Genomic DNA, 14,818 nt, shown 5'->3' on the forward strand with positions numbered 1-14,818 from the left:
AATCAAAGGGGGTGATGGACGGAGTGTTGAACATTGCAAGCACTCACCCCCAGTCAACTGATCTGGGTTTAATCCATCATCATTCTTTAGCTCACTCCGCCACCCCAGTTCAGACATGGCTATATGCAAATCAGTCTGAGTCTGTGCCTCATGGAAACAGTCCAGCCCGAACTGCCAAGCCATGTCTTCCCTGGACCGGAAACAACCATCCTGGGACCAGGTTTGGGCTCATAGCCCTCATCAGCCAGGCTATCTTGAATCCAGTGGCAAAGTGAGTAAGGGACCCACGTCTGGACATACCCTGCCAACTTAGGGCGAACCACGCAAAACCAAAGGGGATGATGGATGGAGTATTGAACATTGCAAGCACTCATCCCCACTCAACTGATCTGGGTTTAATCCATCATCATTCTTTAGCTCACTCCACCACCCCAGTTCAGACATGGCTATATGCAAATTAGTCTGACCCTGTGCCTCATGGGAGCAGTCCAGCCCGAACTGCCAAGCCATGTCTTCCCTGGACCGGAAACAAGCATCCTGGGACCAGTTTCGGGCTCACTGCCCTTATCAGCCAGGCTATCTTGAATCCAGTGGCAAAGTGAGCAAGGGACCAACGTCTGGGCATACCCTGCCAAATTAGGGCGAGCAAAATAGCATTCAGTGAGTGTTGTACAGTGGAGTGGGTAAAACTTGTTTTTAGAGAATGAAAAGGCAGCCATGTTGTTTTTACTACACTTTGGCTATGTTCAGGTATAGGTATGTAGTAGATCCCTTTCTATTGCCATTATATTAAAGTGGTAACAGGTAGGAAAAGGTGTTTATATTTTTTACATATTTTTAACGAAGTTTACGGCCATGTACCGCAGTACTTTCACAGGATTTTATGGAATTCATTGAAAGTACCACAGTGACAGTTATCACCTCTATTAAATGACTGATAACTTAAAAAATACTAACGTTACTTAACTGAAATACCCAAAAAGCATAATCTGTGCACCATAATGTATAAAAGTACCAAATTTCATGTAAAACGGTTCAGCCGATTTTGCTCCATGTTAAATACAAATGTCTATAGAAAATGCATTGGTGGTAAAATATGTTTTTGGATACTCCCCCCTTTTATCTTTGGACCCCCTTAATAATTCACCACAAACATTTACATCATCTCAAAATGTCAAAAATGCTAAAGGGCTGGAAAGTTTTGCGGTGATTTGTCAAAGAGGTGGAAAGTTATCAGGGAACTAAAATTCAAGGAATTCCTATCCTCAGTAACCCTAACTATAACTACATATACTATATATACTTAACAGGCAGTACATAGTCCATATATACTTACCATGTTGTTGTAAAGGCATGCATGGAAAAGCAGTGGCGGCTGGTGACATTTGAAAGTGGTAGGCGTAAACGTTGGGCATGATTTTTATGTAGAAAGCGATGTGAACAAGTTCAATGGAGAAACCTGGGGTCCAGGGGGAGTCCCTCATTTGAGAAAGAAATAAAATAAAGATTGGCAAATAGTGCATTTTAAAGGAAATTAATGTAGCGATAAAGCAAGGCTTATTAAGCAGTAGGAATGTATAGTCTTGAAATATTAAACACATTAAAAACGACCCCATGTCTTCCTGCATTAATTTGTTCAACAGATACTGTAATGTGTAAATTGTTCTGCATGATAACGTTAGCCCTTTAAAATGTGTGCTGGCCCAGTGTCTTGCACTGCATGCAGCATTAACTTTGTAAATATGCTTTAACCAAACTTTCAGAAGCACCCACAGATGATAGCTGTAACCAGTCATATAAAAAAATGTGCATAGGTCTTTGATTGAGGTGAAAAAAGTGGCCGCTCCCTATAAAGGAACATGCCAGATACATTTCTGTGATTCCCTTAGAATGCCATCAGACCAGTATTTTTGTTTCTCCCTGAGATATCATTTTATCCAGGTAAATGGCACAGCAACTGACATACACCTAAAGTCTGTCAGTGTGATTGGCTTTGTCACTGGGGGTTAGCTGTTTAACCCCTTCCCTGCTTATGACAGAACCACGCCGTCATGAGCCAGGGGCGGCGTGTGCTCCGTCATGCTGCAGCCGCTCTGCCCATGCAACACTGATTCCCTGCCTGTTCGGGCGAATTAGTGAGTGGGCGGGGTCGTGACGGAACCACGCCGTTATGAGAACAGCTTGCCCTTGACTCATGATGGCGTGGTTCCATCACAAGCATGACGGCGCCGCGCTCACCCCCCAAGGGGTTAAGATAAATGTGTAACAACAATGATTTCTTATAAATAAATAACAATGGAAATGTTTACATTCTGAAATAGTGAGTCTGTGAATTAAATAGTATTGAGGCCTGTGGAAAGAGTTTTAGTCTTCAATTATGTATGCTTATGTTAGATATGCATCCTCTTTTCCTCTGCAAATCTTGGCCATCTGTACATCTTCAACCCCCTCTCTTTCCTCTTCAGCATTCTCTTGTTACTCTTCCCTGAATGCCCTTCCTTGCATCTCTGTCACTTCACCGCCCCTAACCTGCACTGCACTCACTCAAATTTAAGCACTTTAATTTCTCTTACTTTTGCCTAGCAAATATTTTGACATCAGTATAGCCCCTTCACACACATATTCACAGAATTTCAGTTGCAAATGGAATACACAGACATTGTTCTGTATGCACTGCAGAGAGGCCAACCCACTGATAGGCACTTTGTTTGGCTTTAGCCTTAGCACCTGAGTGCTCAATCAAAGCCCTTCATAAAGACGGGGAATGGCTCAAGCTTCAAAGTATGCACAGAAAAAAATACAGAGAAACAAAAACATTATAAAATAGCTAACTTGTGGGGAATGCAAGATTAAGTAAAGCATGTAAAATAAGAGAGGAACTAAATCTCTGAAATGCATTCCCTCAACGTTCTTAACATTCATTGTTTGCAAGTCAATCCATGTTTTTAGCATCAGTGTTAAATTAGGGGCATGTACACAGGGCCAATTTTAATGCCATACATCAGAGTACTGGCCGCTGTAAGCACATGTTACACAGTAAGCACATTTCTCTCACTTTGGGCCTGACTCGCATATTTGGATCCATTTTGCAAGAGAACAAGTGCCATCCCTGGTCCTTATTTGGATCCATTTCACAAGGGAGCAAATGCCGCAGCTCCACTTCTAAAGGAGCGAGCAATGCGCAGCATGGGCCTGGGGTGTCATAGTGGGAGAGATTAGAGTGATGAGGGGTCTTGGCACAATATACAGAACACAGCATTAGCTTGCAATCACTTACCATTACCGAGAACAAGGCACCGGATCAGAAGTGCTTGAATCCACTCTCACTAATGAGGAAAGGGTGGGATCTACGCCTTTGAATGGCGGATGTCTGAAATCACGCATGAATGAAGTCTCCAACGCCCGAAACCGTGATGCTTATTGCATCACTGGCCTACAGTGTGCATGCAACCAGAGACCCCAATGGCCTTTAATACAGAAAGAACTGCGTTATGCGTAATGTTAAAAAACGTGATTTACTCCTTATTTTCGGTCTCCGGCTTTGGAGCGAGGCGGGGCAGGCACCCTGAAACAGACAACCCAGACTTAAAAACATCATTTTATTTAGAGATACGATCATATCTCTGAATAAATCGATCTATTTTATATTTTTTATTGTAAATGTGTAGGAATTTTCAGAGGGGTGCAGCCCCACAGCCCTAATGGAGAAACGGCCCCTGTGGAAAAGGAATGTGCATGGTAAACATCTGTGTGGTAAAGGCAATGCGTTGTTAAATGCATTGCGTGGTAAAGGATGCATGGTAAAGGCATTGAATGGTAAATGGTAAATGCTACATCGCAAAGACTGTTTCTTCGTTGCATGGGAACAGGCCCTAGATGTCTATTCATCAAAAATATTAGGGCTAGTAGAAACAGTTCCAGACACCTTTAATCACTGAAGAATATCATCCTATTGAATGCTTGTTCCACCCTCACCATTATCTTATACACTATATTATAATATATCTAAGCCACATACTCCTCAAGTGTGACACTTCAGTGCTTTTCAATGTGGGTAGTACATTACACCATGTTGGTGTGTTGTAGTAAGTATGCTGTGTTAGCTTTAAGCCTATGTGGGGAGTGCTTTTATGCTGCGCATGATAATCACCAAGGTGCGGTTATCGTGTTATGGGACTCAGAGCTTAGCAGTGTGATGGATGAGAAATTGTGAGAAATAGATGCACATATTTATAGTATGTGTTTTGCAGGCAACTCTGGTTAGCTCTTTTTGTCCCTTTATTATGTTATTAGTCTATCTTTTATGTCATCCATGTGATTTCTAATGGTTGCTGCATGCAAGAGATTGTTCCACTCTGTGGTAATATGGACCTACAAGAGGTAACCTGTGTCAAAAACAAAATTGCAAGGGGGACCGGAGATCTGCTGGGCTAGATTGCATGATAGTCTCTCTTTATACAATAACCATTATGAGATGTCAGTTGAAGAGAGTTGGTTAGAGAGGCTGTGTTAATCACCAATTTTGTCATTATAGGATGTCAATGTTCACAGTTTGGGCATTGATATGATGCCAGTCGGACCGGCTTCTGCTGTCCTATTCGGTTGGCCGGACAACTGCAGTCACATCGGAAGCAGTTGCTCCGAACGATGTATTACAATGTGTGCGAATACACGAAAATCTGACTGCAACTTCCAACTCTTACAACAAATCCTGAACGCAGCGGCATCAGAAAGCCCATCAGAGTGAATTGGAAAACAGAACAGAGGTTGAACCACCTACCCAATTATGATGTACATTTCCGACTAGGTACCTGAGGTGGTACAACCAGCTCATCAGGGGGCACAAAAGGCCGAAATCCACCTCCAAACAGCTACGCACATCCAGTGACTTTGTTCGCCTTACGATCCTGCATTTCTTTACCTGCGAGATGACAAGGAAAACCAACAACTTCATGGACACAACTGCAGGTAAGTGACATACCAATTCCTCCACTGAGATCCCTTAGCAAAATGAAAGGCCACCATCAAAAAGCAGTTACTGACTTGTGTCGGCATGTTTGTTGGTGTCTGAGAAATATGTGCCTCAGTCATCATGCTGGGACAACTTTCACATATACATGTGTGCAGAAGCTGGACATGAGGAGGCCGCAGGCCTTTACAGTAGGCTGGGTCCTGCCGGTGCCCAGCAACAGTAACACGAAAAAGAATGTGGTGAGATGGGTATCCATCTCGCTCATTGTAACCATCACCATCAGAATCCAAAAATACACAACTGACGTTAGAGCAGTACTACCTTGCATTACCTGTGATGTCACTCCAAAGAGACTTGTCACAATACACTTACACACTCATCGTTTCAGAATATAAGCTCTTCTAAAATACACACCTAAGCTATAGTTGTTGTCCATTGATCATATGCAACTCACAACTCATCACAAAGCCATTAGTCTTGAAATATCCCAGGTGTGAGGTCAGTTGTATCAGATATCTGGTAGCAATAACAGAAGCTTTAAAATGCATGTCAGGTGGCACACTAGGATAAACATCGACGCACAGTAAAGGTGTCATAAGACTCAGCCACAATTACATAAGGCGCGCCCTTCTCACAGACCCCCCCCCCCGTCATAGTATAAATCCACTGCAAGGCCATGTTGGCCTGAAGAGACTGAAAAAAAGAATGAGTACTGTGAGTTGTGTATCAGCCTTCGAAGTGTCCCGGGGTATCTCTGCCGTTAGTCCAGGAAGGTCGCTAATGCAGAAGCCCATGAGGTATCCAATGCACATTCCATATTTTCCACACATTCAAGGTGCAACATTTTCACAAATCAACAGCAGTACCACCTTCCACTGTTGCAGATGGAACAACAAATATACTAATAACAGGCGATACCCACTGTTAGAAGGTCAGAACAGAAGCATCACCAAAGTTCCTGGATGCAAGTCAGAATATGGTCTTTAACAACTAATGCAACTAACAGCAATTGGGAAAAAGCAACTTTCCTCGTCACCTGTCAAAGCAAAGAAAGATGTAGTCTCAAATACCAAGATGTAGTGCTATGTGACAAGGAGGAAAATATATCACTGTGTGGTACAATATGCCAGTCACAGAGGTACAGGTGACATGTGTGGAAGTTAGTCCAGCGGGTACATCAGCCATGTACCTGTGAGAGCCATACCCCCCTAAAGTCTACTCAAAGTCCTCTTGTGGGTCACAAGAGTAACATGATTCAAACCTACAGATACATAACACTGTACATATGCACCACAACATAGAAGATAGACAGTCTTTGTATGTGTCAGTGTGGGTAGCACAAACATCCCAGTTGAACATCTACATCCGCTATGCATCACCTGATTGAAGTCACTCATAAACAACTCTGTCACCCAGTAACCATCAATAAAAGGTGGGAAGACAGTACATCCCCCTCCTAGAGCCACAATACAGTGGACAAGCTTAGGGCTGAAAGATCCCTGGCCCAAACCTATCTAGTGTGCCCCTGAATGCAATGTCACATGTAGTCTGTTCCCATCACATCCTACTGGTTACTCCTGGGTCCACATGAGTGACTATGTACAGACACACACTTAAAAACCACATGTGTGGACATCTCAGAAGCAGGTGTAATGCTGTGTGCCATAAACATTGTCAACATACTACACTTCCTCACGATTTCCATAGCAGACATCATCTGTGACAATCTCAAATACGTCATTATCTATATCATGGTGTTACCTTGATGAAACAACAGTAAGCATGTCTCAGTGAAATACAAATTTCCTTTACTGCTGATGCACTGTCCTGAGCTTGCAAGCAGCACCCATATGGAAAGGGAAAGGCAGCTAAATGGGTTAGTCACAAACCACAGTCACAGACATTTGATGGCCACACTGTCACTACTCTCTGATGATGAGGGTCAGACTATGTTGGTGGACTCCTGGAAGGCAAGTGGCCAAGGCCACAATGCACACAGTAACTGCATCAGTGTCTACATGTGCATAGGATTAGTGGCATGGTATAGAAATGGGGCAACCTAGCTTTTTATCAACTGGCATGCACATGTAGCTAATGTGTTAGTGCACGTCTATAAAACATCACAGTAACAGCAGTTGCATTGACTTCACAGTAATTTTGTTGGAACAAACACACATGGAAATGCTCCCATGTGCCGCCAAAGTAACACATTGCATTGACAAGCCCACAACTCCCATGTGTGCTGTGACAAAATACCTATTGTGCACACATCAAACACCCTTCTATGCTCCATCTTGGATAGTACTGCAAGCTAGCAGACGTTGACATTAGCTGAAACCAAGATGCCATACTTACCAAAGCAGAGACCAGCCAAAGCAATATGTGCACCCATAGTAACTCATACCGGATATGCATCCACTTAAATATTGAGCCTTGCCCTCTGTAACTCCATTACCTGTCCCAAAGACTGTACATACTTACCACTGTCAATGGATAATGTATTGTGGTGAAACACGCACAACTAAACTCTCACATCCCCACATAGCCACTAACAACAGCCTGCATAATTATCAAGGGCAGGAAACAGATCTACACAACAAGAAATAAGGGTTTTTATTGTAACAAAAGTATCAGTGTTTAAACACAAAGACCAATGACCAGTCTAGAAGGATGACAGGTGATCCAGCACATTGTTGTGCCACAAATCTTGCCAATCAGATCACTGCCAAGAAAACCTCCCTCAAACAGGGCAGCTATAGGGCAGTCTAGGCAACTTTGAGGACAAAAATGGGTGGGCGGGGGTTTGGGTTGTGGGGGCTGGATTACTCCTTTGGAAGACTGGGTTCACGGTTGGGAGAGCTTGTTTGGGCTGTGGGTGTCCTGGAATTGGGATTGGGAGCGCTTGTTTGGGCAGTAGGAGTCCTGGGCTTGGGATCAGAGGGGCTGGGTTGGGCTGTGGGAGGGCTGGGCTTAGGATTGGGAGGGCTGGGAAGAACCATATGTGGGACTTTGTACCCCTAATTGTACTGGGGTTTGCAGAGGAGGGGCATATTTGGACATATTGGTCTTCTGTGTGGAATAACTGGAGTAGTGCTTAGAAGGGGTCTTTTGTGTTTTGGGAGGGGAGGGTTGGGATCAGGGCAGGTGGCTCTCCTACTCTTACTCCCTTGGGGGTACTGACTGCTGTAGTAGGAGGGCATATTTGTTGGTGTGGTATCAGAAGTGGTAGGGTAGTTGTGGTTAACCCAGCCATTTTGCATTTGGGAAGGGGGCCAGTGGTGACAGGGGAGAGGTCTAGGGCAATTATGGTAAGGGTCCTGGGAGATTTGTGACGAGGTAAGGCGAGGGGTTGGGTGTTGGAGGTAGAGGGATGTGAGGTGTGAGGAGTGGATGTGTGTACTGTGCAGGCATGTGTCTGATGTGTGTTTTTATGTTGAATGTTTCTGGGCCTTGGACTTGGGTGATGTGTCTGTGGCTGCTGTTGGGTTGTGATGTCTGTGCTGTCAGTTGTGGCAGAGGATGGTGCTGTGCGTGTTGTGACTGGCTGTGTGATGTCAGCTGTCTGTGTTGGTTGTGCTGTGTCTGTAGGGTGTTGTTGTGGGACCTTGGGAGTGCTTATGAGACGCTCTGCATGTGTGGTGTCTGTCTGGATGTCTACAGATGTTTTTGTAAGGGTGGTGAGTGGCTGGGCTGTGTGTATGCTGAGTGTACACCTCTTATCTTTGTGTTGGAGTGTGCTGAGTGTGGTTTGTGCTGTTGATTCATGCTCAGGTGCGCATGTGCGTTGGGCAGGTTGAGGGCTGAGGGTGGTGGATCGAGAAGGGGCAGGAGGTCTGATAGGAGGTTTGAATACTTGGAAGGCTGCCATGAGTATCGACGGCAGAGCCTGAAATTATCTCTGTAGGCATGCCTGTGGAGAAGTGTGGCTCAATGGTTAGAGCGGCAGACCCTGATGCAGAGGTCTAGCCTGGGACCAGGGTTCAATTCCCCGCCTCGGCGGGTCTTGGGCTCAAAATTCCACGGACCTGATAATTCTCGCCTCGGTGCCTATTCCAATCATGGAGTCCCACTCTGCAACTCTGGGCAATAGCTTGCTTAATCTCCACAACGGCCCCCACAACGCTAAGGATGCCTGGCCTCCACCTTGGGGGTGCCCAGGAGTGGACACCTCAGAGGGAAAGCCAGGATGGGTTCCACAGCGGTATTCGTACAAGCGCCTTGAGACCCTTGCGGGTGAGTAGTGCGCTATACAAGTATCAATTTTTTACATGCCATGTCAGAGTGAATTCTCTCCAGATAAGCAACAGCCTGGCTCAGCTTATTACAATGCCCCTGGAGGGCATTCAGCACTGCAATTTGACCCAAAGAGATCTGCCTCAGGATAACTATTGGCTCCACACTCAGGGCAGCAGGAGAGACAGGGGCAGGGGCTGAAGTGCCTGGTGTGAAGGAGACTCCTCCGCTTAGAGGAGCTGGCCTGGACAGCAGTTTATGGAGCAGCAGGGAGGATGGAGATGGAAGGGGCTGGTGGATGTAGATGTAGCGGATGGTGTTTCTTCTCGGTCTGCCACCACCAGGGAGAAGGCACTGGAGTTTGACAAGGAAGATGATGTAGAGATGGTGCCATCTTGCTCCTCTAGGACACTCCCCTCATCCTCCGGGCCAGTGGTTACCTCTGAGTCACTGTGTTGTTGGGATCAACTGTGGCCAGCTGCAACCCCAGTGGTTTCAGGCCTGTATCCTTCACTGCCCTCTGTAGATGCTGTAAAAGGATTAGCAATAGGTTTTAAACAATTGCTTAAGACCAACATGAAAGCATGTAAATACATTATACACCATCGCGGATGAGTACTTGTACACGTGTACATCATCTGTACCATTGGTCTGAAAACATGTATTAACGGCACATACACTGAGCACAGTCAATCATCAGGGTGTCAGAACAGTTGCCAGCTCCAATTGCTACTGTGGGACTATTCAAATTTCACCCTCATGCATGTAGCAACATATAGCATCACACTCTCAACTTAGGTCCTTGTACCATGGACTTGTTAGCTTAAGCTATCTAATGCAATGTCTACATGAATATATCACTACTTATTCACATAGGACCTGCAACAAGCAAAAGGTCAGGAGTCCCAAAACTACTATAGGTAGTACTGCAGGGCAACTACTAGGGATAAGTGACATCAAATTCTAAAATAACAATTGATATGGAAGTGCCCATTCCACACAGCTAACATTTCCAAGTTACTGTCTCACTTCTATCCACTGCCAGATGATGCTGTTGATAGATGCACATGAGTAGGCCAGCTATGTGTCACATTTATTACAGAACAGTGGTATGGAGACATATAGGCACAACATTTCGTATGATAGCACTATAAATGACCATTGTACCTGACTCTGCCTAGGTAGATCCACATTAAAGATCAGTTCTTGTGAGCAGAACCTTTCCACATTCAAATTGTCTATGCCATTAGGAAAATGAAAATACATGAGGCATTGTAATGATGCTGGGCTTGAAGATGTCAAATTGGCCTCCAGAAGGGCAGTGAACTCACAGTACATTCCATGTATTTCTGACACATGTATCCATGCAGCAATGACTTCTGAAACACATGTCACACCAACATGTCAGCATATCATTCCAAGATGCATGTCACCATCCACAGACTGACGGTTCACTGATGCACACGCCCATCCCAGCATACTACATAGAGCCTTTTCATTGGCAAACTTAGAAGCAGTGGTTGAGGTGACTGTGACAACCTAAACATGTGTGTCATTTCACCGGCACATTTAACTGCAAGATGTCAACCATCAATGTCTTTGGCTATGTGTGACTTATCTACCCATATCTTAACATAACCCAGTTTTTGTTTTCGCAGACTTTGTATGGTCATCACTCAATCTTATATTCATGTACACATTGGCAAACAGAAATGTCTGATTCATACAGATAGTGACCCGTCTGTACTCTCAGTTCATGTATGCCACAGGGATACTTATAACAGTACAACATGTAAAGGTACATATGGCTGCATGTAGGCATCCACAAAGTTGGCATAAGAGATGTTGGCCAACTCTTATTACTGCTCACTGCCAAGTACCAAACAGAAACAGATATGGTACACTGAATATTATTCTACAAGTATGTGGTACATACAAACTTTAAAGGCGTACTAATATATAGACGACCAGAAACCCGGTCGGAATTTCTTACAGAAATCGCAACCATTCTAGAAACGTCCGCCACTGACAAGTCCATAACACTGTTAGGAGACTTCAATTTCCATTTGGACTGCAGTGAGGATAAAGACGCTATGTCTCTGCAATCAGAAATGGAGGTTTTTGGTCTATCACAATTGGTGAAAGGACCAACCCATAATGCAGGACATACCCTAGACGGAATATTTACCAACTTAGAGAACCTACAAGTGACCGACGTCCTGCCTATGACTTGGACTGACCACCACCTGGTACTGGCCACGATACAAATTAGCAAAACATCTATCGCTATAATACCACCCCCCAAACGAGAATTGCTTAAGGTATGGAAAGAAATTAATATTCCCAGCCTTAAGGAAGCATTAGAAATATCAAAACCCACACTGTCTAATGACCCAGAATTTGCTACTGAACAATACCACGCATGGTTGGACCAGGCAGCAAATAAATTAGTACCAGTAAAAAGGATATCTAAGAATAGAAACTCCCCCTCAGCACCATGGTATACCGAGGAGCTTAAAAAACTCAAACAGCAATGTAGAAATAAAGAAAGACACTGGAGGAAGCATTATGATAATGAAAATAGAAAGACGTACAAAGAGCTTTTAACCCAATATAAACTCTTGATCACAAAAACCAAACGGAGCAAATTGAAAGTGCAAAAAATTCAAACAAAAAACTATATGAAATAACTAAACAGCTGGCGGGATGCGTTTCAGACTTGAATCCCCCCTGCTCACAAAACTTCTGTGACTTATTGGCATCCTTCTTTTTCACCAAGGTGATTGACATTTTCTCAGCATTTAACCTTGGTGACAATCAAAGCACGGAAAAGACAACAGCTCCACTCATAACTAACAATTTATCTCTCTTTGCAGAAGTCACAGAAAATCAAATCCAGGACATTATTAAAAGCATTAAGTCTGGATCGGCTTTAGATCCATGTCCCTTGAATACCCTCCGTCCATTAATGGATACTGTGGTCCCAGTCATAACACAAATATGCAACTTAATGTTTCGTACAGGCATCTTTCCTAACCACTTAAAAAAGACCTTACTAAAACCTTTTCTGAAAAAACCCACCCTAGATAAAACTGAATTGAAAAACTATAGGCCTATAGCTAATCTACCGTTCCTTGCCAAAATAGTTGAGAACACTCAACTTACGGAATTCATCGAGCAATACCATCTGCTCGATGAAACACAATTTGGATTCCGCAAGTTCCATGGAACTGAAACAGCACTCATTAAAGCAGCGGATGATATCCGATTAATCAGAGACCAAGGTGGCGCTGCACTATTGGTGCTTTTAGATTTATCAGCCGCCTTCGACACGGTAGACCATAAGATCTTAGTCGACCGTGTCGAAAGGATGGGCGTGCAAGGCCTAGCAAAAAACCTATTGGCATCTTTTCTGGCGGAGAGAACCCAGGCAGTTATCCTGGATCAATTTGAATCTGCAGAGTTATCACTGCCATGTGGGGTACCTCAAGGTTCATCCCTGAGTCCGACACTTTTCAATATCTATGTGTCGGACCTAGCAAAAACCATCAAAGCACATGGGATGAACCTTACCTCATATGCTGATGATACTCAGTTGATTCTGGCTGTCAGAAATGATGGGGGAACGGTAGCGGAGAGTTTCAAAACAGGCATGCTGGCGATAGGACAATGGATGTCAGCAAACTGTTTGAAGCTAAACTCCGATAAGACTGAGGTGGTCACTTTTGGCCATCTCAGTCCTAACTGGTCCCCAATGTGGTGGCCATCATCCTTCGGAGCCTTGCCCAAACCTACCACGAAAGTAAGAAATCTGGGCGTCATCTTTGATGACAATTTAAACTTCATGGCTCATGCCAACCAGACGGCCGCTACAGCATTCTACAAACTCCGCCTGGTCAGGAAGATCCTGCCTTTTCTCCCCAAAAATGTAGCCAAGACATTGGTCAGCGCTCTTGTCCTATCAGCATTGGACTACTGCAATGGCTTGTTGGCCAATGCCCAAGTCAGGGTTATCAAGAAAATGCAGACAATCCAGAATGCAGCAGCCAGACTTCTTTCAGACATTCCCAAATTTAAGCCCATAGCTGGAACTTTAAGAAGTTTCCATTGGCTCCCTGTTAGGAACAGAATTAAATTTAAAACACTGTGCATTGTCTACAAATCACAACATCATCAAGCTCCCCAATTTTTCAGAGACCATCTTGTCCCTTACGCCCCCTCTCGGACACTCCGCTCAGCAAAACAGAACGATCTGGTAGTGCCACGGACTAAGCTGGTCAACTGGGGAGACAGACGTTTCCTGGTTGCCGCCCCAAAATTATGGAATACTCTCCCGCAATCCATAAGATCCAGCCCAAATCTTATGTCCTTTAGAAAGAAACTGAAAACATGGTTATTTAACCTCTAAAATTGTTATCGAACCACTCAGGAGAGCAATCAAGTGTACAGCGCCGAGACGCCTGCGGGCAATTGTTCGCGCTTAACAAATGTTAAAAATAAAATAAATAAATAAATACACCATAACATAATACACAGTAGTGAGGCAGCTAAACTGCAGAGAGAAGGCTGACAAGTGGCCTGTGTAGGTCAACTTACACACAATACCTCATGCTGCAATGCAGGATGAGTGGAGATATTAAGCTGCCATGTGGATCTGCCACAGTGGTTAGACATGTTTTATTGACTCCTACTTAGTTCCTGGCAACATTACCTACAGTCAGTGGTGAAGGCCATGCACCAACTCCCATGCCTACACATGCAAAAACAGTCCTGTTGCGCGGGATATGAGTCAGCTCCAAACTTGCAGCAAGAAAGCTGCCTGTAACAAAGTTAGTTGCTCATGCATATTTTCACACTCTGGTCAATACTCACCCCCAACTTGTTGTTGTTGGGGTCTCAACTGCCCGTAAAGGTCTAGGTGGGCAACCAGTATGAAGTCCATCAGGGGGTCATTCTCCAGGGCACACACCTACTGATCTTTGAGTTCAGCCCCAGCTTGAACTCTGCAATCCAGTGCCCAGTGCCAGAGATCATCCTACCTCTTGGGGCAGTGGACCCTACACCGGTTTACTACCTCCAGGGTCCGCATCTTCCAGGCGGTGGCTTTCCAGATGACCTTCTTTTAAGGGGCAGTGATCTGTATGGATGCAAGAGATGCAGAAATTGTTTTGTAACAGCAATTGTTCTGCTCATGTGATGGTAAACCCCAAGGCCGGTCATGACATGCACAGACTGTGGCAGCCCATTAACATCATGTTGACCAATGCTAGCCTAGATGGAATGTGTTGTGAGGGACCATGACACGCAGTACACCATTTTTTAATTCTGAAAGGCAAGGGGACTGTGCATGACAGCCAGGAAACCTTTCCTGCCAGTCCCAGGGCTTTGATGCACATGGTACATAGGGGAGAGTAATATAGTTTACACAACATACAAGGCCTAAGATCAAAAGGTAATGTGACACTCAGGACTACATCTCATTGGGGGTGTGTGGAAATGTGAACCACTCAAACTAACTACCTAGTGAGTATGCTAAACTTCGTCTTGTTGGTACTGCTGTCATAGGACACCCCTTTAGGCACATGTGGCACTGTAACATGTATGACACTAACT

Source organism: Lissotriton helveticus, chromosome 9 (genome assembly GCF_964261635.1).
Source record: "Lissotriton helveticus chromosome 9, aLisHel1.1, whole genome shotgun sequence".
In the NCBI taxonomy this organism is placed as follows: Eukaryota; Metazoa; Chordata; class Amphibia; order Caudata; family Salamandridae; genus Lissotriton; species Lissotriton helveticus.